A 13,407-nucleotide genomic window follows, 5' to 3' on the forward strand; every position below is an offset into this window, starting at 1 on the left:
AGCTTTGGAAGATGTCGTGCCTTGTTCCAGTGCCGAAGACACAGCGACCCAGGGGTGCCTTGGACTACCAGCCGGTAGGTCTTATGTCACATTATGAAGACCCTTGAGAGACTCATGCCATCGTCTACCTGCTGAACTGTGCATACGCCCACATGAATGAGCTTGCAAGCACTGTGAGGGTCATGTTTCTGACGTCTCCAGTGCTTCCAACACCATCAGGCCAGCACGTTTGGACGAGAAATTGACAGTGTGGCATCGTGTCCTGGATTGTTGACTATCTGACTGGCAGACCACAGTATGTACGTTTCCAGCACACACTGGACACACCACTCACACCACTCTTCAGATCTCTAAACTGGCTTCCTGTAGCTGCCTGCATCAGGTTCAAAGCTCTGTCTCTCTCACAGAGTGATCACCTCAACAGCTCCTGCTTACCGAGATATTACTCCCTCCCTCCCAAGGGCGACTGTGGCGCAGGAAGGTAGAGTGGTTGTCCACCAATTTCACAGTTGTTGGTTCAATCCCCGGTCACATGTCGAAGTGTCCTTGAGCAAGACACTGTACCCCAACTTAGTTGCTCCTCTCGAGTGTTGGCCAGCTGCATAGTGTTGGCCAGCTGCATAGCAGCTCCCCCATTGGTGTGTGTGTGTGTGTGATTGTGAGTGTGAATGGGTGAATAAGAAGCAGTATAAAGCGCTTTGAGTGCCAATAGGTAGAAAAGCACTATATAAGTGCAGAACATTTACCATTTACCAAGACACCAACCAAAACTCTTAAGTACAATGATCCCACGATGGTGGAACGAGCTACCAAACTCTGCACGCTCAGCAAACTCACTCCCAATATTCAAAAACTGCTGGAACCAGAACTCTTCCGTACCTTCCTATGCACTTAAATCTATTTTTTTTAAAAACTTCCCTTCTAGTCTTTCTTGCACTTGCTTGTCGTGAAATGTGAACACGTGTGAGGCATAGGAGCATAGTCAGTGCAAGATTCATACTACTAAAGTGCATTACTGACCTTTACAGTAAGTAATTCCTTCCTGTGCCATCAGTCTTTATAACTGCTGCCTCTGAGATCAGATAGTCTGACTAAATCTTTCACTTTATACTTTGTTTCTATTTTTATTCTCATTACCTCATATGGTATTTGTAAAGTTCTTAATCACAATTTCCTACTCGTGCATGGAGCATCTGGGATGGAAACAGTTTCCCCTCAGGCATTATTAAAGTATTTTTGGTTCTGGTTTTGATTCTGAAGACATGCATGTTAGGTTAATTGGACCCTTGGTGTGAATGAACGTGTGAATGGTTGTCTAGTGTCCAGTGCATAAGTCCTGCATTTAAAACTTTAGATATATTTTGATGGATACTTGAGTATTAAAACTATAAATGTTCATTATGCAGAACAGCATGAGGACAACATCAGTGTCATAAATATTTAATCACTGTATTATATGTGATGAAAAAATGTTGATATTTTAAGAACAGAGGAGGGATCCCTCTTCAAGCTCTGTCTACATTTATTGTTTAGAAAATAAATATCAGGAGAAATGTACCTTCCTAAAACATCTTGACATCTTCCAAAACAAACAGACAATTGAAGTCTTGTATTGTATTAAACAGAGGCATAAAGCAAAAAGTCTAACTGAACTTGGTTAAGTTAAACTGTTTATATATTCACTGAATTCACATATTAATGGATGGATGGACAGAGTGATTAAACTCTGAGTTGGAAAAGACAAGCTTGGAGTCTAGAGTCTAGAGTATTTAACACTGACAGATAAGTGCTCCCCCTATAGACGTGTTAGTGGAAGTGTTTTTATTTAACCAAACCCTGAATTTCTCCTCTCTTTTGACCAGATTAACACTGAAACTGTCTGGTAGAATTTGTGTATTTAATTAAAATGTGCTACATTTGAACAGAACTTTCTTTTTTTTTACCCACCACATTTACATGTAGCTGATATGATTTGCTCAGTAGTTAACATGATCTCAGTCAGCTACTGAATTATTACAGTTTATATTTATATATATATTGTTAGAGCAGTTGTGGATGTTTAAGTATTGTTGATATCTCACCGGAGAAATTAGTACAGTATATTCATATAGCTTGGAGCTGACACAGCACAGTGAATGTGCAGGAAGCCAGGAAACCTGTGATAAGCATGTGATATTTTTGAAATAAAATGGGTTTTCATCTAAATCCATCACTCAGTTAATCAATTAACTAGCCACCACATCAATCATTTAATCAAACGTTATACGGGAACCCCCTTTGTATTTTCATGCTTTGCCAATGACAGAAAAAAAAAAACAAAATGTAGGAAAATCTAAAAAAGAACATGCAAATTAATACACCATGCATGTCAGTTATGTGAGTAGTAAGAGTTTTCAACATTAATTCAGGAAGAGGAAAGGAATGTAAAACAGTCTAAATAAAACATGTTAAATTATTGCCATATTAATTAAATATGGCAATAAGAGTTTTTCTGAAGGAAAAAGAATCAGACAAAAATAACTACATTTGGACAATTGTTTTTTTTTTTGGTTGTTTTTTTTTTTTTTGTGTCCTGAAAATCTGGAGACCATCATTGAATTTATTTAAAACAATGTTAGACAATAAAGACTTAGATTATTTGTTCTCTTAAGATTATATTTATTATATTTGTAAGTAGGAGAGAGAAAGATTCTGCTCTTTTTCATTTCAGACATTTCATTTAACAAAAACCGGATGAAAGACTGTGCTATTAGCCATTAAAATGCTGGTTATAAAAGTGTAATGTTATACATGAATAACTAGAACATGTACACACTTTAAATGAGAAGATCTTTTCATCTCTCTCACAAGTGATAAAAGAATTTGACCATATATGTAAAATCAAAGGTCAAAGCTGATTTCAGATGCATTCAGAAAACATTATGGGCCAAACAATTAAAATCACAAAAAATCAGTGAGAAATTATAAAATACCACTGTCTATTAATAAATCAAATAACAATTAACAAATTAACAATTTAAAATATCGAATAACAGTAAATATGAGTAATCAACTTTACAGAAATTAGAGATCATAATAAAAAGAAAAAAAATCAGACTAAATGTGTCCAATGTCAAAATCCACTGTAAGAAAAGTCAATATTGTTAAAATGTATGACATGAATAATTAAAGTATCACTCATTTTCACCTCAATATGAAAAGTAATACCAAACCAGAGGAAGATTGTACTGTAGTAAGGAAAACAATGATCTATCAGGAGCAAACCAAAACTCAAAGTGAAGCTAAATGAATCTTTGAGTTTTACTCTACATCTACATTTAAAGGATAATTTAGGTCTAAACTAATAATATTGTCCACAGTCTGTCACTGTCCGAGTTCGGGACTACAGTTTTCTTTAGTTTTACTTTTTTCCCCTGGCTTTTATTTTGTTATCCCTCAGCACCACTTCATTGTTAGTTTCTTTAGCTTCTTGTTTCTCGTTAACCCTGATTGTTTTCACCTGTGCCTCCCTGTATTTATACCCAGCTCTCCCCACTGTTCCCTGCCAGACTGTCTGTCCTCTCCTCCTCTGTGAACAGCGAACATCCCTATGGACATTCTATGCTTTTGGACTTTGTTTTTTCCCCCCCCCTGTTGCGTGTACTCCTTCCATGCCCCACCTGATCCATGTTTAGGCTCGTTCCCCTTATGTTTTATTTGTTTCATTCTGTTTCAGTGTTTAGGGTTTTGTTTTCTCCGCTTGTTGGGACCAGGTTTTGTGTTTGTCTGTTTTTCCCTGTTTTCCTCACCCTAGTTTCTTAGTTCCCTTTGTTTTCCCGGTATGGTTATAATTTAGTTTGTCTCACCTCTCTAGCATGTTTAAGTTCTCATTCTGGTTTATTTTGTTAGTACTACCTGTGTTTTCCCACCCTCCTCAGGGAGTGATTTTCTGTTTTGGGCCTTTTTTGTCAAATAAACCTTGATTTACTCTAACATACAAAATACAAAAGCATGACAAGAGAACAAGTTTCTCTATTGTGACTGTGGACAAAACGATTATTTTAAATAATGAATAAATAACAGAAGTCATCCTTTAAAAAGACTGTAGAAAGAAACCAGTCTCTTCATAGATGGTCCAGCACAGGAGAAGCAAGACCTCAGGACCAGAATCAGCATTATACCTGCAACTGAAGGGCAAGAGACACTTATTTGAGTACAACGTATACATTTTGAACAGAGAAGTCTAATTGTAAAAGAGGACTATGTGAAGCCATATATTTTCACGTGTGTCCCCCATTTTCCATTCTGCCTTTTCATCCATCTAAGACTAAGTCCACTTCACACATTCACCAAGCAGACCACACCTAACAATCTCATTGTAAGGGGTGTTGAGTCATGATCGTTGCATCCGTGTCACTCTTCCATACTCTCACCTGCTCACCTCATGTAGTGTCACCTTTTGCATTACAAAATTGCTAAAATACAACTGTGGCTGCCACACTTGGTTTTGAAAATAAGTGAGTGAACAGGAACATTTTACAACTTCTCTAGAAGGGAGGGAGCTACCCGAAGGCATTCATAAATATAAAGGAATTACTTGATTAGTAAAAGATCAAATGTGTTATTACATGATTTATTATATATACATTTGTCATCATATATGGAGAGATTGGGGATAAAATACAGGAGGTGGATTGCATCAAATATGTTTCTAAGTCTACTTGTTTATAACAGTCCAACCTGAATGCTACTGATTCACGCTGATCACACCACATCTGTCTAAACATCCTGCACTGGTGGCCTGTCCTTCAGACCCACAAACAGCAGTGTACTGACACCAGTTTCCTTTCCCCACCCTTCTGGACCAGCACCGGACATAAGAGGGCTTCCTCCACTGATGCTCAACTTACATATCAAGCCCCATGTTAATAAAAAAGAAAGTAAAGTTTTTCTGTACAGAAAGCTACATGCAGAAGACTCCACTGAGCAGTCATAAGGTTTCCAAAGTGAGACCAGTTTTTGACGTTACAATGTATGTGAGACCAAAGACGTAGTTTTGCATATGAACGGTAGACACATGTTCCTACCAATATTTTGGGAAGACAAAAATGTCCCTACAAAGTCATTTGCATAATATTTGATTTTAGGTGGCCTGTACTATTTGCACCTGCCAAATCACAGAGCAGATCCTGCACATACATGTACAAATGAGAATAGTTTGTTATGTTCACTGGGGAGTCAAATGAAAATAATCAGTTGCTCTTGGCTTGTGGTTAAGTTAGTGGAACAGTAGCTGTTTTGTGTTACTTGCAGCCTCAGTCATGGCGTCTGTTGCTACAAACCAAAGATCTTAAAGTTCACGGTGTGTTGAAAATACAAAATATAAATTCCCAATAACTAAATAAAAATAAATAAGTGAAAAGAAACATATAGATAACAGTCAAATCAAGAGGAAATGTAGAAGAAGGAATGTGTGGGGATGTAGGGTAACAAGAAGCTGCTATGTAGGGGGGACATGAACATGAGTTTCAGCTGGTGTAGTTACTGGGACTAATTTGTGCTTATAGTTCCTATAGTCTTTGGTCCAACCAAGGACCAGTTGCCATGATAAAGGACTATGGTAGGGAGATTAAGGGAGACAGTGAAAACAAATTGAGACTGGCTTCTTAAACGTAAACCTACCATCCGATGCTACAGGTGTGTTAGCATCACATTTGAGTTTATTTGCTTAATACGTGTGTTTAGTCAGTTATTTCACTAGGTGAGTGTGTGCAATGGGGTTGTACATTATAGTAAGGTTGTGTACATTCAATTTGGTCTAATGTGCTGAGGTATTATGAGAGCAATGTGATGTATTTTTATGATAATTAGCCACATGGAGCTGGTTTGTTTCAGATGGTGTTTTCTTGTTTAAAGTTGTAAATGGTAAACAGAAAATATTTTCTGTTAACTGAGGGAAAAATTTTATTTTTTTAAAAACGATATTGGTTATATTTCTTACAGTGGACTCTTTTTAAGCTTTAGGCAGCATGGAGGCTGGCAATCTCAGGAAACTTGACAGTAGTTTAGTTTGAAGCAGGTTGGATAGTTAGGTGTAAAACAGTGGAGGGTTCTTTTTATTAATTCTTTTTTAAACAATATGGACACATTACCAAAACTGAAAATATGTTTTCAAAGTAAAATCTGAGCTGATAAAGGCAGTACTGTAAATTATGTTTAATCAAGTAACAAATCTTATTGACAAGGTTATGTTTAAACTCCTTTAATTCATTTCAGGTTAATCGGCATTTCGGCACTAAAAAGGCTGATTCAATCTCGTAATTCCTACCAGGTATTCCATAAGTCTCCCAGGCCTTCTGTGTTTACGTGACCTATTTTCAATGTCAGCTGGGATAAAGTCCAAACTCTTCCAAGCCCTTTGGAAAGAGGACTTCCCTGACTATCTATGAATTTATTAATAAACAATGTAAGAAAATCAAGACTATCACAACTTAAAGTATATCTATTATACCTGTATTTATCATACTTAAGAAGAAGTTTCAGCTTCTAGAAAATATTTTCATACATATTGACACATTGATAAATCATAAGCGAGTAATCAGATACTAGGAACCAATTGTTCAGAAAAAATACAGAAAGTATCCTTAGAAGAGTCAATGTGTCTGAAGCTAAAATGCCAGAAAACTACAAAAGTATTGGATAAACGCTTTAAAAAGAAAAATAAACATAGTGTAACACATTACTTCTCTCTTCTCTCTCCTCTCAGTGCCCTTTCTCTCCCAGCTCCTCTTTGGATTCAAATGCAGCTCCCTGCATTTCAAGAACTGGGATCTTGGCTGGTTTAGCCTCCTGCGGAGGGCTTTCCTGCAGATTAAATGCCTCCTTTGGTACAGCAGCATTAACAAAGGTTGATTTGTGAAAGTGGGAGTTTTGGTAGTCGGTGGGGCAGGTGAAGCTTGGGGTGTGCATTGGCATTTTTTATCAATGTCAGCGTAAAGTTCTGAAAAATTTTTATTATGAGGACACTTTGTTCCAGAAAACACATCAATGTTCAGCTCTGTTTGAAGTTCTTCCAGAGTCTTTGTCTGTATATATGTACTTGGATTTTCCTTAGTGTTGTTACCCCAGTGTGCACTCGCTAGCCACTTGTTGTCTTCAGTTTCACAGCAAAATGCCGACCAAAGCACTAAAGGTATATTAATCTGCTTTTTGCCAAGTGTCTCTGTACCAGGCTTTGCTCCAGTCACTAAGTAGCCTTCAATAAGATTATTATGTTTGCAGTATTTGTCCAAGAAGCATCTGACACAGTTCTCCATTTTGCTCCAGCTTCCCTCATTAAAGGACTTAACTTGTGGCACAATGTTTGTCAAAGTGAAAGTTGACTCTCTATCACTTTCATCAGCTGTGTAAGATGCTGGAAATAAATGTCCTCTGGTGTAGTCTTTATCATTTTTGTAATCATTTTGAACAGCCTGGTGGAAGTTTCCTGGCACGTTCATGTTGCCTCCTTCAAGCTGCAAAGGTTGAAAGGCTCAGTCAGTGGATGTGACTTATATCTAATACTGTACACATTAATAATGAATAAATAAAATAATGTATTACAAGGTTTGAGATTTCCAAACTAACCCAGAATAATCAGATCCAAAAGAATCACTTCAAATTTAGTCGTTTTCAGATGTTTATGTGAAACAGTAAAACAATCCTCTTATTGCATTTCTAACAGGCCGCACTATAGAAAAAGAAGAAGGAATTAAAAAATAGACAAGGATGAGGCCTTTCTAATGTGCAAGGGCAACTCGTTCCATAGTTCTGGAGCAGCCACTGCAAAAGCTCGGTCTCCTCTGAGCTAACGTTTAGTTTTTTGTACACAAAGAAGCAGTCGGTCAGCTGATCCAGGCAACTGTGGTGGAACGTATGGACGCAGAAGCTCGGAGAGGTACAGTGGGGCTCGTCCTATCATTGTGAAGCAGAATTCACCAAGTGTTGGATTCTTCACCCACTAATAGGGAACGTGAGCCGGGATTAGACCGTTGTGAGACAGGTTAGTTTTACCCTACTGATGATGTGTTGTTGCAATAGTAATCCTAACATTAAGTTGCACATGTGAGATATTTATCTCAAATTAACCTGATATTTTTTGTCAGTTTTCACTATGTCTGTAATTGCTTTGTGTTTTTTTCTTTTCTATTACTAATCATCTGTCAGATTACAATATTAGCTGACAGTAAAACAATGGGAATTCGTCTAACAGTACATCCTGTATGTGGTTGTGACTTGTGTTTGTCAGATGTGTCTAGATTAAAAAATAACTTAAGGAAAAAATGACACCTCTGATGGATTTTACACAAATATATAACCGTTTTATACTGGTGCCATTAAAAACATACCTGGTGAAAATACCTGACATTTTTGTAATTAATGATCTTCTCAGAACTGTGAAAGTCTGTCCTCATACTGTATTAAATGAAACCTTAGTTAAACCATTTCTGCAGCAGGTTTATGATGAAGCTGTGTTATTTGAACATCTTGGTGTCAAACTGAGTTCATTGCACATCTAATGTAGTTTGTTTTCTGAGTGTAACAGAGGAGAGATTTCACCTCAACTCAGTTTTTATGCATTTATTAATCAACAGTTTCCTCCAAAATAGAACAAGAAAATCAACTTACCTTCTTAAAGCTTCTTGAAATCTTATACAGTTCTTTAAAGCAAACTGTGTAACTGAACCTCAGCTTATAAGTGAATCACTGCAGAAAGTCTAGTTGTTATGTATTCACTGGAGGTGTGGTGCAGCAGGAAACAAATACGCTGGAGGTGGGGGTAGCCTGCTTTCCCCAAATTGAAATATTTTCTAAAGAACTGGCTCTGTAACCAGTCTGTCAAATGAACAGGTTGGATAAAAACATGTCGTAAAATCCAGATTCACTGTGTTTTTCCCAGATAATACAATGTTTCTCTTGGCAGCTATGCTTTGATTTGTACTGTTCACAGGAAACATCTCAACCAACAGCTTATCCCAGTCCTATTTCTCACAGATAAACTGAGGGAAATGACTGAACAGGAAAGATATATAGTCATGGCCAAAAATAGCGCTACCCTTGCAATTCTGACAGTAAGTGCAGCCCTTTGCTTGGAAAAGGATTGCAGTTGCAAATGTTTTGGTTCTCACGTTGCCTTGCATTGGAACAACACAAAAAACAGAGAAGAAAAGTCAAATCTGATACAATTCCACACAGAACCCAAAATATGCACTGGACAAAATTATTGGCACCCTTAACTTAATATTTGGTAGCAGCCCCTTAGGAAAAAATAAATGAAATCAATCACCTCCTGTAACCATGAATTAGTTTCTTACACCTCTCTACTGGAATTTTGAACCCGTCTTATTTTGCAAACTGCTCCAGGTCATTCCGATTTGAAGGATGCCTTCTCCCTACTGCTGGTTTGAGCTCTTTCAAGGTGTTCTATGGGTTTCAGATCTGGACTCATTGCTGTCCATTTCAGAACTCTCCAAAGCTTTGTTTAGAACCATTTCTGAGTGCTTTTTGAAGTGTATTTTGGGTCATTGTCCTGCTGGAACACCCATGACCTCTGGTGGAAACGCAGCTTTCTGACACTGGGCACTTTGTTGCGCCCAAAAATTATTTGGTAATCAGCAGATTTCATGATACTGTTCACACAGTCGAGGCAGAAGCAGCAAACTGTGTTCTTTACTTTGAAGGCCTCATTTCTTTATCTGTAAACATCATGTCCTTTACCAAAAACCTCTGCTTTTGTCTCCTCTGTCCACAGTACGTTCTTCCAGAAGGATTGTGCTTTTGGCTAACTCCAGACTTGCTTTTTTATGCCTTTGTGTCAGTCGTGGTGTCTTTCTAGGTCTCCTACCATAGTGTGCCTTTTTACAGATGGCGACGGATACTGTGAGCTGACACTGTTGAACCTTGTGTCTGCAGAGCAGCTTGAATTTGTTTGGAAGTTAAATGGGGTTCTTTATCCACCATTCGAACAATCCTTCATCATTATTTTTCATTAATTCTGCTCTTCTGTCTGCGTCCAGGGAGGTTAGCTACAATGCCATTGGCTGTAAACCTCTAGACCCCTAATACTACTACTAATTAAAGTATCAGATGTAAACATCCTCCTTTTATACAACTCATTTTATATAACAGCCCACATAAGTGTTACATTTAGTCATTTGGTGGACAGATTTTCTTGCTTAGAAGTGAGGCAATGAAAAATATATTTTAATTTCTTATTATTTAGGAAAAGTGTACTGGTACCAATTTTTAAGAACAAAGGAGATGTGCAGAGCTGTGGCAACTACAGAGGAATAAAGGAAGACCAAAGAGGAGATTTATGGATGTAGTGAGGGAGGACATGAAGTTAGTTGGTGTGAGAGAAGAGGATGCAGAGGATAGAGTTAGATGGAGGCACATGATTCGCTGTGGCGACCCCTGAAAGGGAGCAGCCGAAAGGAAAAGAAGAAGAAGAATTATTTATATTCCTATTATAATAATTCTTCTTGTTATAATACATTTGAATCATGGTTAATTTGACTTTTGAACATTTGAAAAACGTTTTCATCTCAAAGAGAATAAAAGAGCTCCACCAATTTGAATTCAAATACATAACCTATATCGTCACTGGTGCGGCCTTTTTTTTTCACTTTTTGTTGTGGACACGATATATAGAGAGAACTTATTGCCATCGTTTTGACTGACAGCACGAACAGCCAATAATAATGAGGGTAGCACCGCGCTGAACCAATCATGTGGCTGTGAAAGAGTTCCAGCAACTTCCCGTTAGGTTGACGCAAAGAACAGAGAGGTTAGGCGTAAGAACCCGCGCCGGCGTGGTCCCGCGTGCTAATGTTTTAGGATAACTGTTGACACCAGGTTGTCACGAATGGGAGCAAGTTTAGAAATAAAATAACAACGGAAAATGTTACCGAAGATGACATTATAACGGCTGTAGACAAACACTCAAACTACGAGGACACTGTCGTATCGATCATTTCGAGGAATTCGGTAACGTGGAGATTCGTTCGTTATTTAAAGTCCGGCAACAAGCAGACGAGCGTCATTGCCAACTGTGAAGAAAACATGTTCCCACAAAGACCGGTAGGATTTTTATGTCATTCTCTAAAACACAATGGAAGACAAGATTTTAGTTTCAGATTTCAAATTTAAAATTAAGACTTTATTTGATGTATTTGGAGTTGACCAACAAATTAAGAGTGTTCTCCCGTAAAAGTTGGAAGAATTGAGATTGTAATTTATTATATGTGTACATTTACCTATTTGAAATAGTACATTTGTCAAATTCAATATCTGACAGAAAATAAACAATATTGGAAGTTAAATTAACCATATATCTTTACATCACACTTTGAAGTAAGAAGGAACCTTTAAGGCGAACAGAAATAGTGATTTGGCTAATGTGATATATATGTTTATTTACTGATATTTTGAAAAAATTGTGATAAGATTTTTTTTTCTACATTGCCCAGCCCTTTGGGAAAGGATTATTAAAAAGCAGAAGTCAGCTGCTTTTTAATAATGGACTGGACTACAGCAGACTACCCCTCGTGAGTCTAGAGACTGCTGCTGATAACTCAGCTCTGTGCAGAAAAACCCGAGGAGGAGGTTTGTGTGTTTACAGTAACACAGAACGGAACAAGAACTCACTGCTAGTTTCTAGTTACTGCTATCAGGTGGTTGACGTGTTAATTGTCATGATGTGACTGTTTATTAAGTGCACCTGTAAAAATGTGATCCAATCTTGCAGCTCTGCCATGAATTTTACTTTTACAATGTTGTAATTTCTCAGTTTTCAGAAAAGTGATCATTTTACTTTCTGTTTATTATTGATATCGAGTTGGTTAGTGGAGTCACGCTGGAGTACATTATAAGAATACTCTAGATGGTTCTGATATAGTGGGCATCATATTTAAAAGGAATGAGGTGGGAAAGGAGTAAATGCAACATTCCCAGGTTCCTTAACCAGGATGACTGGTGCTGTAACGCAGGGAAAAAAGGTGGCCGCATTATAAAAAAAATAAAACAAATGTCACGGATTCTCCACTGTTCATGTGGTTGGGAAGATAAGTAGCTGTTGGTTTTTAAAGTAGGAGGGTGTACTGACTGCACTCAGCAAGAGAGGAGGTGCTCGTGCTGATCATTGGGAATAATATATGTTAGCAATTTCAAACGTGTTTAAACATGATGGAAAAACATCTGAATACAGAATAGGAAGAAGCAACTTTGACTTCCAGGTCACTGCTCGTGCTATGACTGGTCGGCTCGCAGAGTAAATTTTGTAAATATTATATTCCTATAAATTGTGTGATATTTGTATCACAGAATATTCTGTGCAGACAGGGCTAGTTTATGCTGCTTTAAAATGCTTTTGTGGTGATAATTTTTCTGTTTCTTTACGTCGCCACGCGTGCTCTTGCTCTTTTGTCTATCGCTGTTGTTACCGCTGCATGCGGCCCTGCACTCAACACTAACTGGATTAATTTTAAACAGCATAGACAGTCGTGTACTGTATTGGAATTTTGCACTTGCTGCCAGCACATCACATACTCCAGAGACTTTCCGCTACAGCTTAACTACTCCCAAAAGATCAATACAGCTACATTTCTAAAGGAAATACTCCGAAAGCACTCTCCTAACCAAGAGGAATCTTCTCACAACAGAAGGAAGAAAACTTGACAGTGACGGGCCAATTGCATCCCATTATGATTATCAACAGTTTCATTTGCACTGATGTTGGTCCATCTCTTCCCATCTAAATGTCTTATTGAACAGATGTGTGTTGTTTCTTGTATCTACTCTACTACTCTGTGTGCTTTAAATTTCTCTCTCGGGAAAAGTATTTTAGAAGCTGAAGTTTAAGTATTTCAGCACCACGGGCAGCTCATTAGGGGGTCTGGTGATGCATTTACATGCAGCTGTAAAAACAGATCTTAATAGCACCGTGGTAGAGTGGTTAGCACTGCTGCCTCACAGGTAGAAGTTCCCCAGTTCAAATCCACATGCTGGCTGAGGCCTTTTAGTCTCCTCCTTAGCAACACTTTCAGGGACCAACGACGTGTCCTGTTTTCATCCTATTCCTTGCCAAACTATTGTTTTCCAGATAGTTACTGGGAACAAACACCAGGTCATTATGACCCATTCTGTTATTACTAACACACACTCTCCCCTGCACTGACAAAACACCATAATCAGTCACATCACATCAACTCTATGTCATCTCTAACCACCGCATCACCCTCATCGGCCTCATCTTTAATGGAGACGAGTCGACCTACAGGAGTGAGATGGACTATCAAGTGTCTTGGTGCAGTATGAACAACCTGGAGCTCAACGCTCTCAGGGACAAGGCCAAGCTGCAGCGCTGCAGCCTCCCGTCTCACCAGGAGCTGT

General features: G+C 38.1%; 1 long non-coding RNA gene across 1 annotated transcript; it reads right to left on the reverse strand.

Annotated features, from left to right (window-relative positions):
- Positions 1–2,589: 2,589 nt before the first annotated feature.
- Positions 2,590–8,771, reverse strand: LOC137137420 (uncharacterized). The gene is made up of 3 exons (XR_010915721.1): positions 8,647–8,771; positions 6,723–7,493; positions 2,590–4,166 (listed from the first exon to the last, which is right to left on the reverse strand). It is a non-coding gene; the product is annotated as an uncharacterized lncRNA (long non-coding RNA).
- Positions 8,772–13,407: the final 4,636 nt, after the last annotated feature.

The sequence above is a fragment of the Channa argus genome, chromosome 12, assembly GCF_033026475.1.
Source record: "Channa argus isolate prfri chromosome 12, Channa argus male v1.0, whole genome shotgun sequence".
NCBI classification, from domain to species: Eukaryota; Metazoa; Chordata; class Actinopteri; order Anabantiformes; family Channidae; genus Channa; species Channa argus.